We start from the raw sequence: 22,919 nt of genomic DNA, 5'->3' as shown, positions 1-22,919 counted from the left end.
ATCCCTGGCATTAACTCGGGTTCGAGTTGTGATTCGTCTGAAAAATGACATAAAACAAGTGTAGGTAGGTATTTGATATCATTGCTATGCCCGCAGCGAAGGATTAATCCCTTATAGATGGCCACAACTGAAATGCATAAACCATAGGTAGGTAGGTTGGTATTTAGTATGCGGAAACTTCATACGAAATTACGAAAGTAAAGTAAGAGTAACATTCCTTTTGAATGTACACAATTACTAATATAAGCATATTAAACTTTCGGAATCCCAAATGATTTGAAGGTGGGAATACTGCCTTGTAACTAGTACACCATTAATTGGAAAAATGACGTCCTATCACTAGTTTGATACGGAAATAGTCCAAGCAACTATTCACAATATCACTAGAAATAGGTAACGGTTCATGTAATGATCTTCATGCTCTGGAATTTCCAAATAATGTGAAGGTAACATCCCCAAACATCTCAACATAGTTGAGATCAATAGTGTGTCGACGAGGGTGGCATATATTATACTCAAGCTGAATCAGAGGTATTCTCTGAAGATTGTACAAGCCTATGCGCCCACGTCGACATACTCCGACGAAGAAGTAGAGGCCTTTTATGAGGACATCTCGATGGCCATGGACAAAACAACTAAGACTCACTTCGTCGTAGTTATGGGGGACTTTAACTCTAAGGTGGGAGTACAAGAAGACGGCGAATCAAAAATGGGTTCATACGGTTTTGGCACCAGAAACCACAGGGGCCAAATGCTAGTTCACTTCTTGGAGCGGAAAGGGCTGTTCTTAATGAATTCGTTCTTTGAGAAGAAGCCCTCTAGAAAGTGGACATGGCGTAGCCCGGACAATGTGACTCGGAACGAGATCGACTTCATCATGACGGACCGTAGATACATATGTGAAGATGTCTCAGTGATCAATAGGTTCAATACTGGCAGCGACCACAGACTTGTAAGAGGTATCTTGCGTATGGATCTACAATTAGAGAGGAACCGTCTGATGAAGTCGGCTCTCAGACCAAAATCGTCCCAAAACTTCAGCTCAGGTAACTTTCAAATAGAGCTCAAAAACCGGTTCGAACTGTTGGAAACCACCTTAGACATTGACCAGAGATTCAACCACTTCGTTGACGTCGTTCGTGAAGTGGGCCGCAAATATTGTCGTCATGAGCCGAAAAAGGAATCTAAGATCTCCAAAGATACCCTAGAATTAATGGAGAAGAGACGAGATACTTCCTCAGCGTTGCCTGAGTGGCATACTCTGAACAAGCGTGTTAAGAAACAAATACGGTTTGACCTCCGGCGCTACAACACTCGCAATATCCAAAATGCAATCGAGCAAAACCGAGGTTCAAAAGTGTTTGCAAAACGACTTGAGAGGAGCCACCTGACAAAACTGAGGACTCCTGAAGGAAAGATTGTCACTTCAATACCAGAGGTGTTGAAAGAGATCGAAAGATTTTACGAACAGCTGTACTCTTCTCAGGCTCCTAAAGCGGCTCAGGACACGAGCGACAAACGAGCGACCTTGACACGCCACTACACCGAAGACATACCAGAAATTGACATTGGCGAGATGCGAATAGCCCTCAAACAACTCAACAACAACAAGGCGCCGGGTGATGACGGCATCACATCAGAACTCCTACGTGCAGGAGGTACCCCTGTACTCACAGAGCTTAAGGAGTTATTTAATGACGTCATCATGAATGGAACAACGCCGAAAGCATGGAGCAAGAGTGTAGTAATCCTCTTCTTTAAAAAAGGAGACAAGGAGCTGTTGAAGAACTACCGGCCGATTTCTCTCTTGAGCCATGTTTATAAGTTGTTTTCGAGGGTTCTTACAAATCGCCTCGCCCGAAGACTTGACGAGTTCCAACCTCCAGAACAGGCTGGGTTTCGAAAAGGCTATAGTACCGTAGACCACATACACACCTTAAGGCAGATTATACAGAAGACAGAGGAATATAATCTCCCACTCTGTCTTGCCTTTGTGGACTATGAGAAAGCCTTCGACTCTATCGAAACTTGGGCTGTTTTGGAATCATTGCAAAGATGCCAGGTCGATTGGCGGTATATCGAGGTGCTGCGATGTATTTACGATTCTGCGTCAATGACCGTCCAAATACAGTCTCAGCAGACAAAACCTATCAGATTGCGAAGGGGTGTTAGACAGGGGGACGTAATATCTCCAAAACTGTTTAACAGTGCACTGGAAGACCTCTTCAAAACGCTGGACTGGAAAGGACGAGGACTTAACATAAATGGCGAGTACATCTCACACCTACGGTTCGCTGACGACGTGGTTATCTTAGCAGAATCTCCGCAAGATCTCGAGGAGATGCTGTGTAGCCTAAGCCGCTCTTCCAGACGTGTCGGTCTCGGGATAAACATGGATAAAACAAAGATAATGCTCAATCAGCACGTTGTCCCGACACCGGTTCGCGTCGAAAATGTTGGCATCGAAATTGTTTCACAATACAACTACCTTGGCCAAATAATTCAACTAGGCAGAAGCAATTTCGATGAGGAAGCCAACAGAAGAATTCGGCTAGGCTGGGCAGCTTTTGGAAAACTAAGTCAAGTCTTCTCATCGTCAATTCCTCAATGTCTGAAAACAAAAGTCTTCAACCAGTGTGTCCTTCCCGTCCTCACCTATGGTGCTGAAACGTGGACACTGACAAATGGCCTTGTTCACAAATTCAAAGTTGCTCAGCGAGCTATGGAGAGGGCTATGTTAGGAGTTTCCCTGAGGGATAAGATCCGAAATGAGGAGATCCGCAGGAGAACCAAGGTCACTGACATAGCCCAAACTATTAGCAAGCTGAAGTGGCAGTGGGCAGGCCATGCCTGTCGTAGAGGCGATGGCCGTTGGAGCCGGAAAGTCCTTGAGTGGAGACCGCGTTTGAGCAAACGTAGTGTGGGACGCCCTCCAGCACGATGGACCGACGATATAAAGCGGCTGGCGGGAAGTGGCTGGATGAGGAAGGCTGAGGACCGGGTGTGGTGGCGCTCTATAGGGAAGGCCTATGTCCAGCAGTGGACGTCCACAGGCTGATGATGATGATGATGATGATGATGAACATCCCCAAAAGATGTACACAACACTAATTGGAAAGTGACGTAATATCACCAATTTTGATACGGAAATAGTCCCAGAAACTATTCACAATATCTTTACAAACCAGGCAAATATCTTCTTAGTCCCAACTTCCAAATTATGTGAAGGCAACATCCCCATGAGATGCACACAACACTAATTGGAATGTGACGATAATAATACGGATATAGTCTTCACTATAAATACCTTCCAGTTCGGAATCCATTAGTAAAGGCTCCGGTGAGGCATTCACCGAAATGCTGCTACTACTCGTATGGTCGTATAAGCGTTTTCGTTTCTTTTTATCGAGTTTCTTTTCGATTTTCCTTAATTTTTTCCTTAAATAATCACTTTCATTCTTGTGATTTCGTTTAGGCATCGTTTTTAAAATTATAATTATAATTAACGTGGTGACAGGCAAGTCACTTAAAACGCGAATGAGGAAAATTGGTGACGCTCCAGAGGTACCAACATGAAATACAAAAAATAGAAATGCAGATTTTCTGCTTTCAAATAAGTGGTAAAAAGGCAATACTTAGACGTATTACTACAATGTATACCTAATCTCAAAGGACGAAGCAATGAGGTATAATATTGATATAACTTATATAGTATATCCCGAAAATTAAAGCGTTTCTACGGGATTCTCAAAAACCTAAAGTTGCATTATATTTATTTTATATTTATTTTATTTATTTATTGCAAGATTGTAAGTAAAAAAGATGTTACATAAATTTTAAGTAGGTACGTATCACAATCTGCCATGACATGGCGTGCAAAATTTACTATCTTTACATACATTTTCAATAAGTACATAAAATATCATTCTTAATCAATAGAAAATTTAACAATTCAATATATAAATTAGCAAAAGAAGTTACAGTCATATTCAAAGAAAATTAAACATTAATAGGTAGGTACTCCTGGAGTCACAATTATAAAATAAATATATGTCACAATGTTACAAGTCAAAAAATTTAAATATAGAAATATAAATGTATTTCTTCAGGTGATAATATAAGAGAGACCTAATTCCGGACAAGTAGAATCACATCAAGTCAAATCAATAAATATAATGTCAGATAACTAAGATATTTTAAAATTATAATTTTATGACAAAATAGTTAGTTAAGTAATAACAATAGAAAGACTTGACTATGTTTAAACAACTACGAATATAATGCACAAATCTTAATAAATAAAGTTTTAAAATCAAATCTTAATATTATTTAGGAGATCATCAACTGCATAAAATTTTTTTTCTTGCAACCATTTTTTTAATTTATAGCTGAATTGTTTAAATGGAACCAGTTTGATCTCCAATGGCAATTTGTTAAAAATTTTTATGCACATAGAGTAACAATTTTTCTGATACAGTGTTGTTTTTGAAATCTTATCAAACACTAATTTATTTTGGTTTCTCAATCCTCTTTTTCCAACATTATCATGCAGAGTTTTGAAAAGGTGATGGTTTGTTTTAACAAACTTTGCAACTTTTTTTATAAGTTGTATTAAGTATAAATTTTAATCTTGTTTAAAAATAAAAGCTCTCAATGCAATGTTCGTGAACTCTACTTAAAAATAGTTTTTATTTATACAAGGAAATGAATTTGAAAGTGACATAAATTTTTAGGAGGTAAATGAATTAATTACATACTAGCCAATTTCTGTGTCAAAAATGCAGTGTGAAGAATTTCCAATGAGTATCAATCATAATACGTATTAATTAAAAGCAAACAACTGACACCAACGCTTCACCGCCCTCGCTAACTTCCTGAGGAAACCCGCCCTTAGGCCTCATTCGCACGAGAGCTTTTTAACGTCTGTTAAAAAGCGTTCAATAGAACAAATGCATTCCCAAGTATCTGTTCACACGTTAACGCTTTTTTTAACGCGCACTTTGTATTATGAGCGCAACGCTTTTTTAACACTCGTGCGAATTAGGGCTTAATCGTCAGCTTCAAATGTTCAAAAATAGATTTATTTCAAATTCGAAATTAGATTAGTATTTGTAGCCTCCTATAATGTATTAGAAGCGACCTTAATCATGTTCCTGGAAATACACTGGCAAACATATTACTTTTAAGCCGATTTGTGTGTAAGATAATAAAATATAAAGAATTACCGTTGAATATCAATTGCAATACATTTAATTGCCATCCTAAAACAATTTCATGAGGAAATCCGCCCTAGCTGCCAAAGGTTTGAAAACAGTTTTGTCTTTTCATAAACATTAATGAGGTACTCCTATACATGTTGAAAGCGATATTAATTTATGTTTCTAGAAATACACTAGCAATTAAATTACGTACCAACCGATTTTTGTGTCAAAAAACTGTATAAAGAATTTCCATTGAATATCAATCACAATACACATTAATTGAAAGCAAACTTCACACCAACGCTTCGCCGCCCTAGCGCTAACTTTGTGTGAAAACCGGCCTTACTCGTCGGTTTCAACTTTCAAAGGTTTTATAACATAGCCACTGTACTATTGCATATTCTAGAGACATACTAGCCTCCTATAATATTCCTCCAAAAGCTATACTAATAATGTTCGTAGAAACATAGTAGCAGATAAATTACGCACAAGACGATTTGTGTGACAAACAGAGAGTATAAAGAATTTCCATTGAGGAACGTATCAATCACAATACACATTAATTGAAAGCAAACTTTACACCAACGCTCCACCGCCCTAGCGCTAACTTTGTGTGAAAACCGGCCTTACTCGTCGGTTTCAACTTTCAAAGGTTTTATAGCTTATGCTCCTATAATGTATTAAAAGCGACCCTAATAATGATCCTTGACACTAGCAGAAAAATTACGCGTAAGCCGATGTGTGTGACAAAAAGACAGTATAAAGAATTGCCCTTGAGTAATGAATCAATCACAATACACATTAATTGAGAGCAAACTTTACACCAACGCATCACCGCCCTAGCGCTTACTTTGTGTGAAAACCGGCCTTACTCGTCGGTTTCAACTTTCAAAGGTTTTATAACAAAGCCACTGTACTATTACATATTCTGAGACATACTAGCCTCCTATAATATTCCTCCAAAAGCGATCCCAATAATGTTCGTAGAAACATAGTAGCAGATAAATTACGCACAAGCCGATGTGTGTGACAAAAAGACAGTATAAAGAATTCCCCTTGAGTAACGTATCAATCACAATACACATTAATTGAGAGCAAACTTTACACCAACGCTCCACCGCCCTAGCGCTTACTTTGTGTGACAACCGGCCTTACTCGTCGGTTTCAATTTTCAAGGGTTTTATAGCTTATGCTCCTATAATGTATTAAAAGCGACCCTAATAATGATCCTTGACACTAGCAGAAAAATTACGCGTAAGCCGATGTGTGTGACAAAAAGACAGTATAAAGAATTGCCCTTGAGTAATGAATCAATCACAATACACATTAATTGAGAGCAAACTTTACACCAACGCATCACCGCCCTAGCGCTAACTTCCTGTGGAAACCCGCCCTAACTCGTAGTGCCTGGGCGGCCGACTGTGGCGCCCTTGTCGCTTTCAGCCGCAGTCGCGCGCCAGGCCTGACTCGGCGTACCCGTGTGTGTACCAGTGTGTGTGTTCTGTGTGTGCTGTGCAGTGTGTGCTTGGATTTTATGACGTAATTTTGACATCTAGAGCCTGAAACTTAGCTGTAAATTGGTCGAAAAAGACGCAAGTTTTTTCGCAACCCATAGAAGCTGTGTTTGGTGTCGAATTAGAAAAAAACATTCAAGAATAGTGAGAAAAACATTAAAAATAGTAAGTTTATTTACCTGCTAATTTTTTTCGTGCTTTTTAAATAAGTGTTCAAATATTCTTCAGTTTACGGATTCCAGTTAGATTATTTCAATACAATAAAACTATATTTAACCTTTGTATATAAACGAAATTAAAAATATTCTACATATGGTTTTGCGGACACTTATATTCTTTGATTAATTTATTACATAGAACTTCCATATTTTTAAAAGTTCTTAGAGAATGTATTGATATTAAAACATTTTATTAAAAAGCATGGCATTGATGATATTGTTGAGAGCTTGAAATATTTGGATTTAGGTTTTTCGATATAAAACCAACTACATAATATAATGTAAAATACTTACAATAACAGATTGAAAATGTAATTGCAGGGTATGTATTATAAATTAATTGTCATCAATATAAATCCAATTAAATTTCAAGAAAAATTAAAAGAACTTTGAAAGTGATTAAGTCGGACCACTCGACCAATTTTTTTTTAAATTACTTTTAATGATGCGACTGTTTACACATGTTTTAGAGAGTCTCTATTATAGAGCATTAATACCTCAACAGTTCGGAAATCCGAAGATCGTGGGTTCAAATCCCATCCATAAACTAATATCCTACTTTCTCTCAGTTCTGTTTTTCGGTCAATCGATTGGAGAATATTCGTCATGTTCAAAGCTCATTTTCTTTTTCTTCGTCATATTCTTGACTTCTGAGGATTCTCAGAAGTGAAGAGGATAGCTCCTGAGACGTTTCCATTAAATGATAAAGGTCATTTTATTATTTTATAAGATTTCTAAAACGCTGGCAAATATTTATAAACTGGAGAGTTTTTTTTAGTATCTAGCCGCCTTCGGGTTGTTCCATCATGATGTTAATCGAACGGGATTTCGACCAGTTAAATTGGGAAAGTGCCTATTTAAAAAATTAATTATTTCTTAGGAATTATTAAAATAATGCTAATCTGCACTCGGCCAGCGTGGTCAATTATGACTTAAACCCTTCTTATACCCGTGGATATATTCTGTACTCAGTAATAGACTTGCATCGGTTGAGATGAAGATATTGATTAATCTAGTCGTTATCTCACGTACGGAACCTACCTCGTACGTACCTACGTAGTCGGACCTACTTTACTCTCAAGGGACAAGACCCGGCCTTTAAACTTGCGTAGAGACATAGGCCCAACACGTAGGGCGAGATCTAGCGCACTCTGACCTTCCTTAGACTTAAGACAGAGTTAAAACGAGACAGATGTATATCTCTTACATAAATCTGTCTTGTTTTTACTCAATCTTAAGTCTAACAAAGTCAAAGTGTATTCTATAAATCTCACCCGTAGAGCTCTAAGAAAGATCTAAGTAATGCCATAATGTGAGTCGTGAACAATCAGATTCCTTCCACCCATTGTCGGCTCACTACTGAGCACGGATAACTTCTCAGAATGAGAAGGGTTTTGGCCAGAGATTATCAAGCTGACCAAGTGTAGATCGGCAGACTTCACGCACTTTTGAGATCATTATGGAGAACTCTCAGGCATGCAAGTTTCTTCACGATGTTTTCCTTCACACTTAAAACAAGTGATATTTAAATGCTAAAAACATAGGTGACTCCGAAAAGTTAGAGGGATCGAACCTCGATCCCCCGTATTGGAGGCCAGCGTCTTAAGCACTAGGCTATCACTGGTTTTTATTTGATATCTCAGTTAGTTTCGCTTTGTATACCTACTTGTAAATTAATAATTTAAATATCCTGTCTGAACCACAACAATGTTCAAAATTGTAATCTTTATAAAATTCTTTACATTATGTTAGAAAAAACTTTTTTAATATGTTGCGAAGTTTTTTAATTAGACCATTATGTTGATCTCACAGTTCGTTAAGTATCGATTTCGGCTTTAGGCGGATAAAGTTAAGGCTTTATTGGAATTAGGCAATTAAGTTACTCACTTATACTTAATAATGCGTAGACATCTTTACTTGGAAGTCGTTCATCAAAGGGAGATTAATGATTCCAGTAATCTGGTTTAGTAATCAGCTGTTCCCTCATAACTCCCAAATTACTTTTGATTAATAAGGCGTTGTTTTGGGAGATTTTCAAGGACCTACCAGGCACAGTGGTGAAAGCTGTGATCTTACTCTTAAAAGTGGCTTGGGCGGTTTCTACGTAGCATCGTACCGGATTGCTAAATCATTTGGCAGCATGGCTTCACTGGTAGGGTGGTAACTAGCCACGGTCTAACACCTACCAGGCTAGACCAGAGACAATTATTTAGAAATCATAAATTCCGAAATTGCTTCTGTCGAGAATTCAACCCGGAGCCTCCCATTTAGGTATAAAACCACTGTACCAGGGAGGTCGCCATAACATGATTAACTTAAAGTGAGTAAGTAAACTTTCAGATAATTTAATCGCCAAGATTTATATAAAAATATGATTATTTTAAGTAAGGATTCCAAATTAAGAAACGCTTTATATGAAATTTTATCGTAACAATAAATTCCTAACCGACTCTGTATCAATAAAATTCGCGTCATGTAGCGTATAAAATGATTTATCGATATTCGAGGCCACAAAATTCCTATCCGCAGCCACGTTTACTAAAAATCGCTCGCGCGTATAAAGTTTTCTATGATTACAGTATTGAATACCTTCTATAGTGACACAGACTGTTTTTCTAGTATGGTTAGCATATTCGACTGTAGATGACGAGGTCTTGGGTTTGTTTCCCAGGTTGAGTCAAAAATGTTAGGTATTGGAATTACCTGTTAAGAAATTCTCAGTGTTCAGCCCCATCCATTTGTGGCTGGTTAAAACTAGATGTAACACCACTTCGATTTTTCGCTCTAACATATATAAAAACATTTATTCAGATTGGGCCCCCAGAATTATAAAAAATTGGGTATAAACTTTATCCCACTCAGCAAAATTAGAATTGTGTCCGTGCCCATAAAACTCGCGTCATGTATCGTATAAAATGATTTATCGCGTATTCGGGGACACAAATAAACCGTAGATATATTCGGGGACACAAATAAACCGTAGGTGTCCACGTTCCCGTTTGCAAAAAAACCGTTCGTGCTTATAAAATGTTCCTTGATTCTTCACCACCATCATAATCAACCCATCGCAAGCCCAGGTGTCCTCTCAAAATCTCAGTAGGCCATAGTCTACCTCGATGGCCAAGTGCGGATTGGCAGACTTCACACACCTTTAAAAACATTATGGAGAACTCTCCGGCATGTAGGTTTCCTCGTGATATCTTCCTTCACCGTTAAAAAAAAGTGATATTACAATGCTTAAAACGCACAATCACACTATAATATTATAAAGGCGAAAGTTTGTATGTGTGTGTGTGTGTGTGTGTGTGTGTGTATGTTTGTTACTCCTTCACGCAAAAACCACTGGACGGATTTGGCTGAAATTCGGAGTGGAGATAGATATTATCCTGGATTAGCACATAGGCTACTTTTTATCCCGGAAAATCAAAGAGTTCCCACGGGATTTCGAAAAACCTAAATCCACGCGGACGAAGTCGCGGGCATCAGCTAGTAACTTCATAAAGATGCATGCTCGGGAACGAACCTCCGACCTCTTGAATTGGAAGCTGACGCTTAAATCGCAAGGCTATCGCCGCTCCAATAAATCCGCTTAATTAATTGTTATAAAAGCATAAATTTAGGTTGGGTTACCAACATTATAAAATATTTGGGTATAAACTTTATCCCGACACAGCAAAATTAGAATTGTGTCCGTGCCCATAAAATTCGCGTCATGTATCGTATAAAATGATTTATCGCGTATTCGGGGACACAAATAAATCCATAGGTATTCACGTGCACGTTTGCTAAAAACCGCTCGTGCGTATAAAGTCTTCGTTGATTACCTCTATTCAATAGAATTTTTTCCCACTTCTAGGGAAAAATGTGAAGTTATTATCAAGAATATTAGTGAAAAAAAAAAAATACGAGACGTTTCACCGCGTTTAATAGCCTCATCGGGTGATAGAAGGGCTGGCTCGTTTTTTGCGCAACGGATCAGCCTGGCTGTCCAGCGTGGAAATGCAGCCAGTATTCTTGGCACCATTCCACGCGGGCATGATTTGTATAGTAATAAGATAAGGCTAGCTTTATTGTAATATTTTCTCAATTAAAAAAATACTAGTACTTTGTGTTTAGAAAAGCTTGCTTGCTAATATGCTAGTGAAAATGTCCTACTTTTCTCTCAGAATAAGAAGTTATGCCGTAGTCCACCACGCTTACAAAGTGTGGGTTGGAGACACACACACACCCTTTGAGAACATTACGAAGAACTCTCAATTCAATTCAATTCAATTTATTTAGGCAGCAGGTCTCACGATGTTTTCCGTCACCGTTAGTAAAGCAAGTTGATATATTTAATAGCTTAAAACGCACATAGCTTCGAAAAATAAGTGGTGCATGACAATTTATTCAATGCATTTTTCAAATTTGCAGTAAAAAATATGTAAATACAGTAAATACATCCCTACGAGAACAATTTAATTTTATTAAATTTTTAACCCCCGACCCAATAAGGGGGGTGTTATAAGTTTTACGTGTGTATCTGTGTATCTGTCTGTGGCATGGTAGCTCCTAAACTAATGAACCGATTTAAATTAAAGTTTTTTTGTTTGAAATGTGGCTTGATCGAGAGTGTTCTTAGCTATAATCCGAAAAAATCGGTTCAGCCGTTTGATAGTTATCAGCTCTTTTCTAATTACTGTAACCTTCACTTGTCGGGGGTGTTATAAATTTTTAATTTACACTTGTTCAAATTTTCAGTAAAAAATATGTAAATACAGTAAATAAATACATCCTGACAAGAACACCTTAACATCCATACTAATATTATAAATGCGAAAGTGTGTCTGTCTGTCTGCTACCTTTTCACGGCCCAACAGTTTAACCGATTCTGACGAAATTTGGTACAGAGTCAGCTTATATCCCGGGGACGGACAAAGGCTACTTTTTATCCCGGAAAACCAAACAGTTCCCACGGGCTCTTCAAAAACCTAAATTCACGCGAACGAAGTCGCGGGCATCCTCTAGTTTATTATATTTTCCTAAAGGTATTTAAATTTAAGGCGCAAACTTATCTTTCAAGCCTATCGTAATCTGTTAAAACAACTTCGTAAACCGGTCCTAAATGATGCGTAACTGAATAAGGTCCATAATAAATACCCGTAGGAGGCTTTCGTGAGGAAAATTTAGCGTGTAGATAACCGAGGTCACGGGCTGATATGACTTATAAAGACCCTTTAAATTTTGCTCCACACACAATGCATGAGCGGTAGCGTTATGCGTATTTAGCCTGCACTATTGTAAAGAGTAAAGTTTGTAAGTTTGCGTGTAGGGGGTAATCTCTGGAACTAATGATCCATTTCTCGAAAATTCTTTCACTGATACATAGATACAATATCCCCGTGTGCTATGACATGTAGACAAAGTCATGGGGAAAATTTGTAACTAAGTGCTAAATTGCAAGAAATATAATTTTTTTTATAGTAGTTAGTTTGCGGACTAATAAAATTTAATAATACGTAAGGAACTCTTGAAATTCATTACTAGGAAGTGGAACAGCCAGGCTGATCCTTTGCGCAAAAGTGAGCCAGTCCTTATGTCAACAGATGAGGCTATGAACCGGTGAAATATAACTTAAACATTAAATAAAATACGGCCTTCCATGCATTTCAACCGAGAAAACCACCATTATGTAGCTCTAATAAATAATGTGCTTGTATAACAAAGTGTTTAAGTTATCGTCATCACACTAATATTATAAAGGCGAAAGTTTGTGTGTGTGTGTGTGTGTGCGTGTGTGTGTGTGTGTGTGTGTGTGTGTGTGTGTTTGTTACTCCTTCACGCAAAAACTACTGAACGGATTGGGCTGAAATGGAGATAGATTATACTCTAGATTAGCACATAGGCTACTTTTTATCCCGGAAAATCAAAGAGTTCCCACGGGATTTTTAAAAAACTACATCCACGCGAACTTATTCGCGGGCATCAGCTAGTAATATATAAGACTAGCTAACGCCCGCGACTTCGTCCGCGTGAATTTAGGTTTTTCGAAATCCCGTGGGAACTCTTTGGTTTTCCGGGATAAAAAGTAGCTTATGTGCTAATCCAGGATATTATCTATCTCTATTCCGAATTTCAGCCAAATCCGTCCAGTAGTTTTTGCGTGAAGGAGTAACAAACATACACACACACACACACACACACACATACAAACTTTCGCCTTTATAATATTAGTGTGATAGTGTGATTCTCCGTCCAAATGAACCAGTCTCCGCTACATCAAACGCTCCACTTCACTCAGTGTACTTGACCTAAGAGTCCCTCGACAGAGATTAGATGAAATGCGGGCGCATATCAGCTAGCTCATAAAAGACGTTTAATTTATGGCATAAGTACAAGATCAACTTCACTGGATCTCAGCTCTCCGCATAAAATCTTACGAGACTTCCTAGATTTTAGCATTTTATGTATTTTAATATGACTGAATGTTCTTTCTTAACGTTAGTTATGGATAAAACAAAAATTAGCATTTTGTAAGATGCTGGACGGTTTAATGTTTTTGAAGTCATTCTTTTAGTTTTTAGGGTTCCGTAACTCAAAAGGAAAAATGAAACTCTTATAGGATCACTTTGTTGTCTGTCTGTCTGTCCATCCGTCCGTCCGTCCGTCGTCGTGTCTGTCAAGAAAACCTATAGGGTACTTCCCGTTACCCTAGAATCGTAAACTTTGGCAGGTAGGTAGGTCTTACAGCACAAGTAAAGGAATAAATCCGATAACCGTAAATTCTTCATAGATTTCTCTACATAACAGACAAACATACAAAAAAGCTTAAGTAAAGAAATGTCGCATAAATTAATAATATAAAAATGGTATCTCTGTGAAGGGGATTTTCACAAAGAACGCAATTTTTCTCCTTTATTTTGGGTCAAAGCCTGATTAAGGCCCCGACAGGCGAGCTTAATTCGAATTTGAACGGATTACTCGTAGAATTAGAGAGACACATTTGTAACAACCTTAATAATTTTAAGCTTTATAAACTCAACTGTAGTACAAAGTAGTCGAAATTCTACGGATATGTACCAAATGACGATAAACCTCTGGACAAAATAGATCTAAAAACAGTATATTTGATTTCTCTCAAATACCCAGGTCCCAGATCGTCAATGAAGGAATTTATTTTACTAAACTTTCAAACTGAATGTTTAACGGAAATCTGGAAACCATCTGGAAATCTGGAACATTGATGTTAGTTTCTAGAACGTACGGTCTGCCTCAGAATTCGAGAAACTATTGCATCAAAAACCTGTCGCTCTTATGACCTTTTGCTATAAACACGCCACCCTAACGTATGTATGTGCATAGCCGTGCCACGCGAATATGATCATTAAGGTGTTAAACGACTTACGGCCTTTGACTGTATCTGTCTACAAAATTGTATTGAATTTGATTGGTTAGTATCCAAACAGAGAGCCAAACAACGTTTGGTTGGAGTGCACCACGGGGTAAGCCTCTCTTAAAATAAGTAATTACTTTTCATAAAGGAACTTTCCCACACTTAATTAGGGTCGCGACAGTTTTACTGATTTAAAAGTTTTCGACCAAAAAGGTAAAGATGGGCATTATTGCTACTTTTAAATAATTTTCATTTGGTGGAGTTAGTGTTTTACATGCAATTTTTATGGGAAAGTGATTTTTCGATTTTCCCGCTTAGAATTTACTTAACAAGAAATTTTGACCAAGACCATAGCGCTCATATTTCACAGAACCTTGATTTTCGTACATAAAATTACCAAAATCTAGCAAACGACTGCTTGCTCCATTAATAATTACTTGATTAATAAGATGTTTTTGACTTTCTAAAACGCAGTGATAGGAGCGTTCTAGCTCGCGCGCTCTTTTAACTCGTAACGGTCGATGACCGTGCCTGCATGAATTTCAAACAATAAAGTGGGATTCATGTATTAACTTTGTGAGATTTTACTCCGTGATTTTTCACAGGCTATTTTAAAGAAGGTAGCAATTAGTGCTATATATGAAAACGTGATTTTTCACATGCTACCTGTGAAATGGTATATCACTATTAAAGAGGGTTCGGGTATAATGATGGAGATTGCGAACAATTTCGGATTTTCATTAATGAGGGAAAGCCGAGGTTTTATTTTGAGGACGATATTCTTTAGATGATTTTTAATTAAGGAATTATGTTACCCGAACCCAATTTATTGTATTCAAGATGTTTTTCTATACTTATGATAAAACATGTCTTGATGATTTCTGTACATCTATACTTCTGCACTAATATTAAAAAGAGATAAAGTTTGTAAGTTTGGATATAGAGGATAATCTCCTGAACCGAATCTGAAAATCCTTAATTAAAATTTGTTCTTACAACAACAGCTTTCAATTATGCTTGCGTGGAAACAATCGACTTTGCATTCAGCTGCTTGTTTTAGCATTCATTTAGTTGATGTAACAATAATGGCTGTGCTAAAAACAGTAACAACCGAGTTTCTTGCTCAGTAGATTGAATCTGGTTTCCAAAACCGAACAGATTGTTAGTAGATTCTTTATCTATCATGATATTACCATCACATTCATAATTATTGTCAACCGACAGATGTCCACTGCTGGGCATAAGTCGCTTTTAGGGACTTCTATAGTCTACTCTTTATCCAAAAGCTCCTTCCGACTTGTTTGATATTGTCTGTCCACCTAGCCACTAGTGGGGTCTGCCAACACTGCACTTTCCGGTGCGAGGTCTCTATTCTATCACCTTGGGGCCTCAATTATAGAACCTATCATATTATAAGCCAGTAATTTAAGAAAAATACGAATCGAATTGAGGACTTCGTAATTTCCAATTTCCATTATGTCGTTAAAAATAAATTAAACAGAATTCCTTGTATTTCAACCATTCCAGGATTTCATTTAATAAGAATCGTTCAGTTGTTATGTTATGGTTGCTACTTTACGAAGAATTTTAATAAAGGATTTTTGTACTCTTCATTTTTGCGAACAATTTAGTAGTATTTTATTTCACACTAGAGGATGCCCGTGACTTCGTCCGCGTGGATTTAGATTTTTAAAGATCCCGTGGGAACTATTTGATTTTCCGGGATAAAAAGTAGCCTATGTCCGTCCCCGGGATATAAGCTAACCCTGTACCAAATTTCGTCAGAATCGGTCACACTGTTGGGCCGTGAAAAGGTAGCAGACAGACAGACAGACACACTTTCGCATTTATAATATTATAGTATGGAAGTATGGATTTTTTACGAAATACAGTGTTATTATCAGTTTTATCTTTCACTATAGTACCTAGGTATCTAATCTGGATATTAAAATCTGCAATCTCAGCTTTAAGTATGATGCAGTCTTAGATGGAAGAAGGCTAGCTTGGAAGGGGTATGGCAGTCTTCAGGGTTCCGTACTCTGAATGGAAAAGGGAACCCTTTTAAGATCACTTTTTAACCCCCGACCCAAAAAGAGGGGTGTTATAAGTTTGACGTGTGTATCTGTGTATCTGTGTATCTGTGTATCTGTGTATCTGTGTATCTGTGTATCTGTGTATCTGTCTGTGGCCTCGTAGCGCCTAAACGAATGAACCGATTTTAATTTAGTTTTTTTTTTGTCGTCTGTCCAACGTGTCTGTCAAGAAACCTATAAGGTAGTTCCCGTTGACCTAGAATAATGAAATATGGCAGGTAGGTAGGTCTTATAGCACAAGTAAAGGGGAAAACCGTGAATTTATGGATATATCACAAAATAATAATTAAAAAGCGTTGTACGATGGTACGAAACCCTTCGTGAGCGATTACGACTCGCACTTGTCTGGTTTTTTTTTATTAAAGTACCCCTCATATTATAATACGATTTTTTGCGACGATAGATAATTTAGTATGCCCCTAATGTAGCCCGATTAAAGTATTAAACGAGTGTCTCTTGAATTTTCCACGAAATCCCGACAAACGCGAACTAAGCTCGCCCCTCGGGATCTTAATTTGCCCTTGACCGAAAAATCGAGATGAAAAAGATGAAAAAATCTGTATGAAACTTCTTTAGTAAGCCCCTGTAAAAAAAATATAAAAGTGCTAATATGGTCTGTTTCTCGGGAAAGAAGAAAACTGATTTTTGTTTAAAACCAAAAATAATAACAATTTCTATTATTACTTCTAAGACTTCTATTAAGACTTCGTCCGCGTGGACTAAACAATTTTCACATTTTACACCCTTAGGGTTTGATTTTCAAAAAATCCTTTCTTTTGCGGATGTCTGCATCATAATAATAACTATCTGGTTGCCTTTCAGCCAGTCCAGTAGTTTGAGCTGTCCGTTGATAGATATACTAAGGTTCTCGGAAGACTTTCTTAACGTGTTAATTACATGTGAAATGTGGCCTTATCTCATCTCATGATCAACCCATTTCCGCCCCACTACTGAGTACGGGTCTCCTCTCAGAATGAGAAGGGTTTAAGCTATAGTCTGCCACGCTGGCCCAATGCGGATTGGCAGACTTCACACACCTTAGAGAACATGGAGAACCCTCAGGCATGCAGGTTTCCTCACGATGTTTCCCTTCACCGTTAAAGCAAGTGATATTTAATTGCTTAAAACGCACATAACTGAAAAGTTAGCGGTGCGTACCCGGGATCGAACCCCCGACCTCCGATTAGGAGGCGGACGTTCTAACCACTAGGCTATCACAGCTTCGTGGCCTTTTACCTATTAGCTTTATTTTAATTTGTAGTTATGATTTCCAATAATAGTTAAATAGTTGTTCGTTTCGTTCACATAACACTTTGAGAATTTTATAATTACTCCAACGACTTCTTTAGACTGGTATAAGGAGCGGAGCTTTGTTTTAAAATTGAAAGCATACCTACGCGTAGAGTTTGCGTAAACACTACGCCACTATATTTATATATCTTTGTTATTATTCTAGCTCTAGACATGTCAATGAAGAGGAATTGAATTACTAGGTTTAGGTATGACTAGTATATAGACTAGATTTTTGAATAGTGCCTTAACCATTAAGAACTCAAGTCTTATTGGATAGAATCAGGCGTTACTTTGCGGAAGTTCATGTTTAGCAAGAAACAGTTAAAATTATTTTGCTATAATCCGCCAACAGAAAAATCTGTATGGTCAAACATGCAGTTACAAGCTAAGCACCGCTTACCTCCCCAACCAAGCAATAAAGCAAAGCTCCCAAGCAAGCACTGCCACCACCATTCACATGCACCACCACACAAGACTTTTCCACTACTCTCGACGCACGTTTCGCCCCGACACCGGAGCATCCTCAGGAGATTTCGACTTTACAATGCTGTATTGTCAAGATGCAAATCAATGTTTTTCGGTTATTGCAGTATAATTTAGTAACTATCAAAGGGGCCAATTACTTGCGAACTCAATTTTAAAGCGATTGAGCTGTCTTTCCGTTTATCAAACTGTTAACTTGAAGCCTTATTAATGACGGGGTGTTGTGATTGCGTGACTGAAAGTTGCGCAAGATTAATTGCCGAAAGTTCACTCGTTGATTGCTTTATTTCGACGCGTCCGATTTGACGGTCTTCACTTCTATTCATGCAACTACCTATAATTAATATAAACTTTGGGGACTTTCTCTTTCTTTCTTTCTTTCTTCTCTCTGGGCTGGTTTCCGTACTTAAACTTTTCTGTCTGGTGTGCGTGCGTTGCCCCTCCCCACTGAAGTCTTCACTCAAGCCATCCAAGCTCGCTCCAGAAGCGGATTAGACCGCCCAGGTTGCCGAGGGCTTCTTGAAGTGAGGTTGGGGATCCCAAATGGCGCTCTTGTTCTTCTGCCACGCCCGTGCACTCTAGGAGCACGTGCGTCGGTGTTTCATTGACCTCCATGCAGGCGTTGCACAGAGGACTGTCGGTGACATCTGTAACGAAAAGGTGTCTGTTTAGTGGTTGGGGACTTCCAATTCCAGGATTCGCTTCCAGGCACCTACGCAGCTAAATAAATATCACTTGATTTAACGGGGAAGGAAAACATCGTGAAGAAACCGACGAAAGTCCTCCATAATGTTCTCAAAGGTGTGCTAATGCGTACAGGTCAGGGTAGTGGATAGTGGCGAATAAAAAAAATTCTATATAACTAGACTAGAAATTTTTTCTATATAACTAGAAGTGTAATATAATTAGATGATGTCCACGAGAATTCTTTGGTTTTCCATGCTAAAAAGTAGCATAAATGTCACTTTCCAGGTGTTTTTCTAGAATATATTCATGCAAAAAATCATTCAATTGCTCCGTTTCGTAGTGGTAATAATATGTAGGTAGTTTTGCACTCGAAAATAGCCATAAAAGGGGTATAGTAGAAGATTATAACATCAACACTTGAATAGTAGAGCCTTTATGAAGGCATTTAAATGAATTCCTCGGTTCGTGCGGTCGTGCTAATGGGAGAAGTTTATCGCGAAATAAATCATTTTTATGTACGGGGGAGGGGGGAAGTGTTTTAATATATTAAGTCCTCAAATTCTTCGGAAGTTCATAATTGAGTGAGGACTATTCGTGAAATGAATTTCTTATCAGGCAACTTTGGTAATAACTTTTATTGAGGTGTTTCGAAAATGGATTGCTTTGCTTGGTTAAAATTACAATTAATTTTCGAACAAAGAATACTAAGTTTTGGCTATTAATTCGTTGTTTGTTACAAATAGCACCTAGGTATAATAACTTAGTTCGTTACCTAATCATAACTTAGTCATTTTATTGAGGTACCTATTTAAGCAGTCAATGCCATTTTAAAACTCTACTTTTTACGTACTAAGTTACTACATACCTAGTAGGTAGGTACCTACTTATTTTTAATATTATAGTGAATTCTAAAATGACTTTAATTTTAACACATCGATGGCCGTAATATAGTCCGCGTGGATTTCGGTTTTTAAAAATCCCGTGAGAACTCTTTGATTTTCAGGGACCAAAAGTAGTCTATGTCCTTTCGTCAAAATCAATTAAGCAGATGGGATGTGAAAAGCAGACAGACATACATACTTTCGCATTTATAGCTATAGGTAGGTTGATAGCGCCCATTTCACAGCGATACCATGAAAACAAAAGCAAATATCACAGAGCATCCGAAAAATTTCGACGCGAAAGCAATTCTACAACTGATGAATAAATAAATCTAAATTTAGTTTCACTTGCAATAAAATCGTAGTTAGAATTTTAAAAATTCTCGGTTATATTAAAAACGTAGAGATGTGTCACTGGGCATGATTCCAAAAACTCGGCTTCTGTTATCTACCCGTAGATCGTGTTATCGAGATTCAAAATCTGACTGGTCTATTTTCTGGTTACAGGTTTTTAGTGATGGACCCAGAGCATTCACACCTGATGAAAAGTGTCAATCTATAGAATCCTTTTTAGGGTTCCGTAGTGAACGAGGAATCCTTATAATTTCGCCATATTCATCTGTCTGTCCGTCCGTTCGTCCACGGTTTAGCTCATTAGTTGATTATAGCTAATTAGATGTATTGAATCCTTTATAATAATTGCATATGCACTGTACATAAATAAAGAAATATACAAAAGGAGAAACACACAAGTAAATTAGCATTACATTTTACTCTGAACTTTCTTTATTCTTTAGCATAGATGTTATAAAAAATCCAATTACCGAAGGGTAAAAAACAGATAAGTATGCAAATGCAACGCATACAAGCTTGCAGGCTATCGGTACGCAAATAAGCTTTGGTCATCGAGCAACATAAAATATTTAGGAGAAGAGACGGTGCTCTTTATTTCTATGAAAATGGTCAGTAACAAACGTCGCTACACAGAGAATTGAACCAGCAATTATAAACATTTAATTTAGGGCCGATTTCAATCGGCAAATAACTTCTATTTGAAGAATAAAGAGGTATTGACAGTTGTTAGTATAGGAAATCTGTCAAAACGTCTTTATTCCTCAGATAAAAGATAAAAGTTACTTGACGATTGAAGAATCAGCCCTTAGGCAGATAATAAGTATACCTATACAAAAGCTATTTCGAACAAAAAGCGCGTTCTATGAACCTGTCAAAATTCGGGCTATAAAATTGTAAGCAAAAATGAGTTGAGACGAAAGAATGTTTCGTCTTGTACGTACTTAGTAGACATAGAGGTCGTTGATGCTGAATTAATATTATTTTTATAAAGGGACTGTCTCTTGAAGAAGGAATACACATAATAAATAGAATATTAAGGCTAACTGCGTGATAACGAGACAAATCTTCTAGTTGATAAAAAAAATACATAATTGGACCAAGTGGTCAGGTACTTTGGCACTGAGCAACGCAGCGAAGAAAGTGAGAAGTGGTTATTTGGATTAGGCGATCCAAATCTCATAGAACTATGTCAACACTAATAAAACGTCACTGCGAGCTATTTTCGCCAAATCCCATGAACATTGTAACGCGCGAAATGAAATTGGCGCCACGTCATACACTTGCATATCGTAAAACTACTGCGAGTAGGGCTGTACAAAAATCCATAGTAATATTATAAATGCGAAAGTGTGTCTGTCTGTCTGTTACGTTTTGACGGCCGCTGAACCAATTTTAATAAAATTTGGTACAGACTTGGGATATATCCCGGGGAAGAACATAGGTTTCTTTTATTCCGGAAAATCCCTGTACCTCCTATGGTTTTGGATTTCCCCATATTGTCCCAGTTACAAAAACAAACTGTATAATAAATTCATAGGTTATTAATACAGTGACAGCCCTAGCAAGTTCCTACATTCTCTATCTATTTCACTGTCGCTATTACCTTCGCAAACAAGGGTACAGCGCGTAAAGTTTCGGCGCGAGGCCGTAGACAAAAGAAATTTTATAACCCGGAATAGGATTCGCGGCAGCCCTAATTTAGTTTGTCTATTGAGTTAGTGTTGTACAGTTGCGAACCTTGTTAGAGAGGAAAAAGTTATTTTCCTCATAAATATTGTAAAACTAAACCGAGAAGGTTTGTTTATTTACTAAATCCATGCTTGTTTTATACACTAATAAAATAACAGAAAATAACAAATAACATAGTACACTAGTACCGGCTATTTATTATTAGCTCTAGAAAAGTTAAAGAAATTTTTATAAGCACTAAAGCACCATTGTAGCTTTCCAACGACATAGAATTTATGTTCAAAACTAGATATGACGTTTCATAGTAACACTTGTTCTAAGAATGAATACATGAAGGTTACAGTAACTAGAAAAGAGCTGATAACTTTTAAACGGCTGAACCAAATTTTTGGATTATAGCTAAGAACACTCTGGATCAAGCCTCCTTTCAAACAAAAAAAAAAACTAAATTAAAATTGGTTAATTCGTTTAGGCGCTACGATGCCACAGGCAGATACACAGATTCACACGTCAAACTTATAACACCCCTCTTTTTGGGACGGGGGTTAAAAATAAAGCAACATTTGTAATGTCCGCTTCTAGGCTAAGTAAACTTATTAAGTAATTCATTTATTGGCAATTGTGTACGTTTTAGGAAACTTTTAACAAAACGTCAAAGCTTTCTCTGGCACTGACTTGACACTGGCGTCAAATGTTACCTACATTTGACGCTAGGTAGGCTTTAACCCAACTAGGTTTGATTTCGCTCCTTGCCTAATATTTGATGTCAATTCAGGATCAAAACCGCAAGTCCCCTCACTCTATTTCGCTCTGGTTTGAGTTTGATCGATTTCAGAACTCCTCCTATCATAGTCCGTCTGACTAGTTTGGAACCCATCTGCTAAAAGAAGTCTATACTTATTCCATAAGGCAACCCATAAACAACGATTTCCCTCCATGTTTACGCATGCCGTCTTCAAGTTCGCAAATAAAGTAAAATTCCGGGACCGATTCTCAATTTGATCTAACAGACTCCACGACTCCTTCCCCCTTTTGCCCCATTTTGTCGTCTTTTGACCCCTTTTAACAATAGGACTATGAGAGGGAGGCGTAGTGGGACCTATCATATTCGGCGTATACGGGTAACCCTCTATT

At 37.6% G+C, this 22,919-nt stretch overlaps 1 protein-coding gene across 1 annotated transcript in view; it reads left to right on the top strand.

The window, feature by feature from the left end:
- Window positions 1–6,668: 6,668 nt before the first annotated feature.
- LOC123875995 (zwei Ig domain protein zig-8-like) overlaps window positions 6,669–22,919 on the top strand; it is a 217,336-nt gene continuing 201,085 nt past the window's right edge. Inside the window, exon 1 of the mRNA XM_045922132.1 lies at window positions 6,669–6,880. The gene's annotated coding sequence lies outside the window, so the exon portion shown is untranslated. The remainder of the gene's footprint in view (window positions 6,881–22,919) is intronic.

Source organism: Maniola jurtina, chromosome 20 (assembly GCF_905333055.1).
Source record: "Maniola jurtina chromosome 20, ilManJurt1.1, whole genome shotgun sequence".
In the NCBI taxonomy this organism is placed as follows: domain Eukaryota; kingdom Metazoa; phylum Arthropoda; class Insecta; order Lepidoptera; family Nymphalidae; genus Maniola; species Maniola jurtina.
This window is presented reverse-complemented; position numbering and strand designations above follow the sequence as displayed.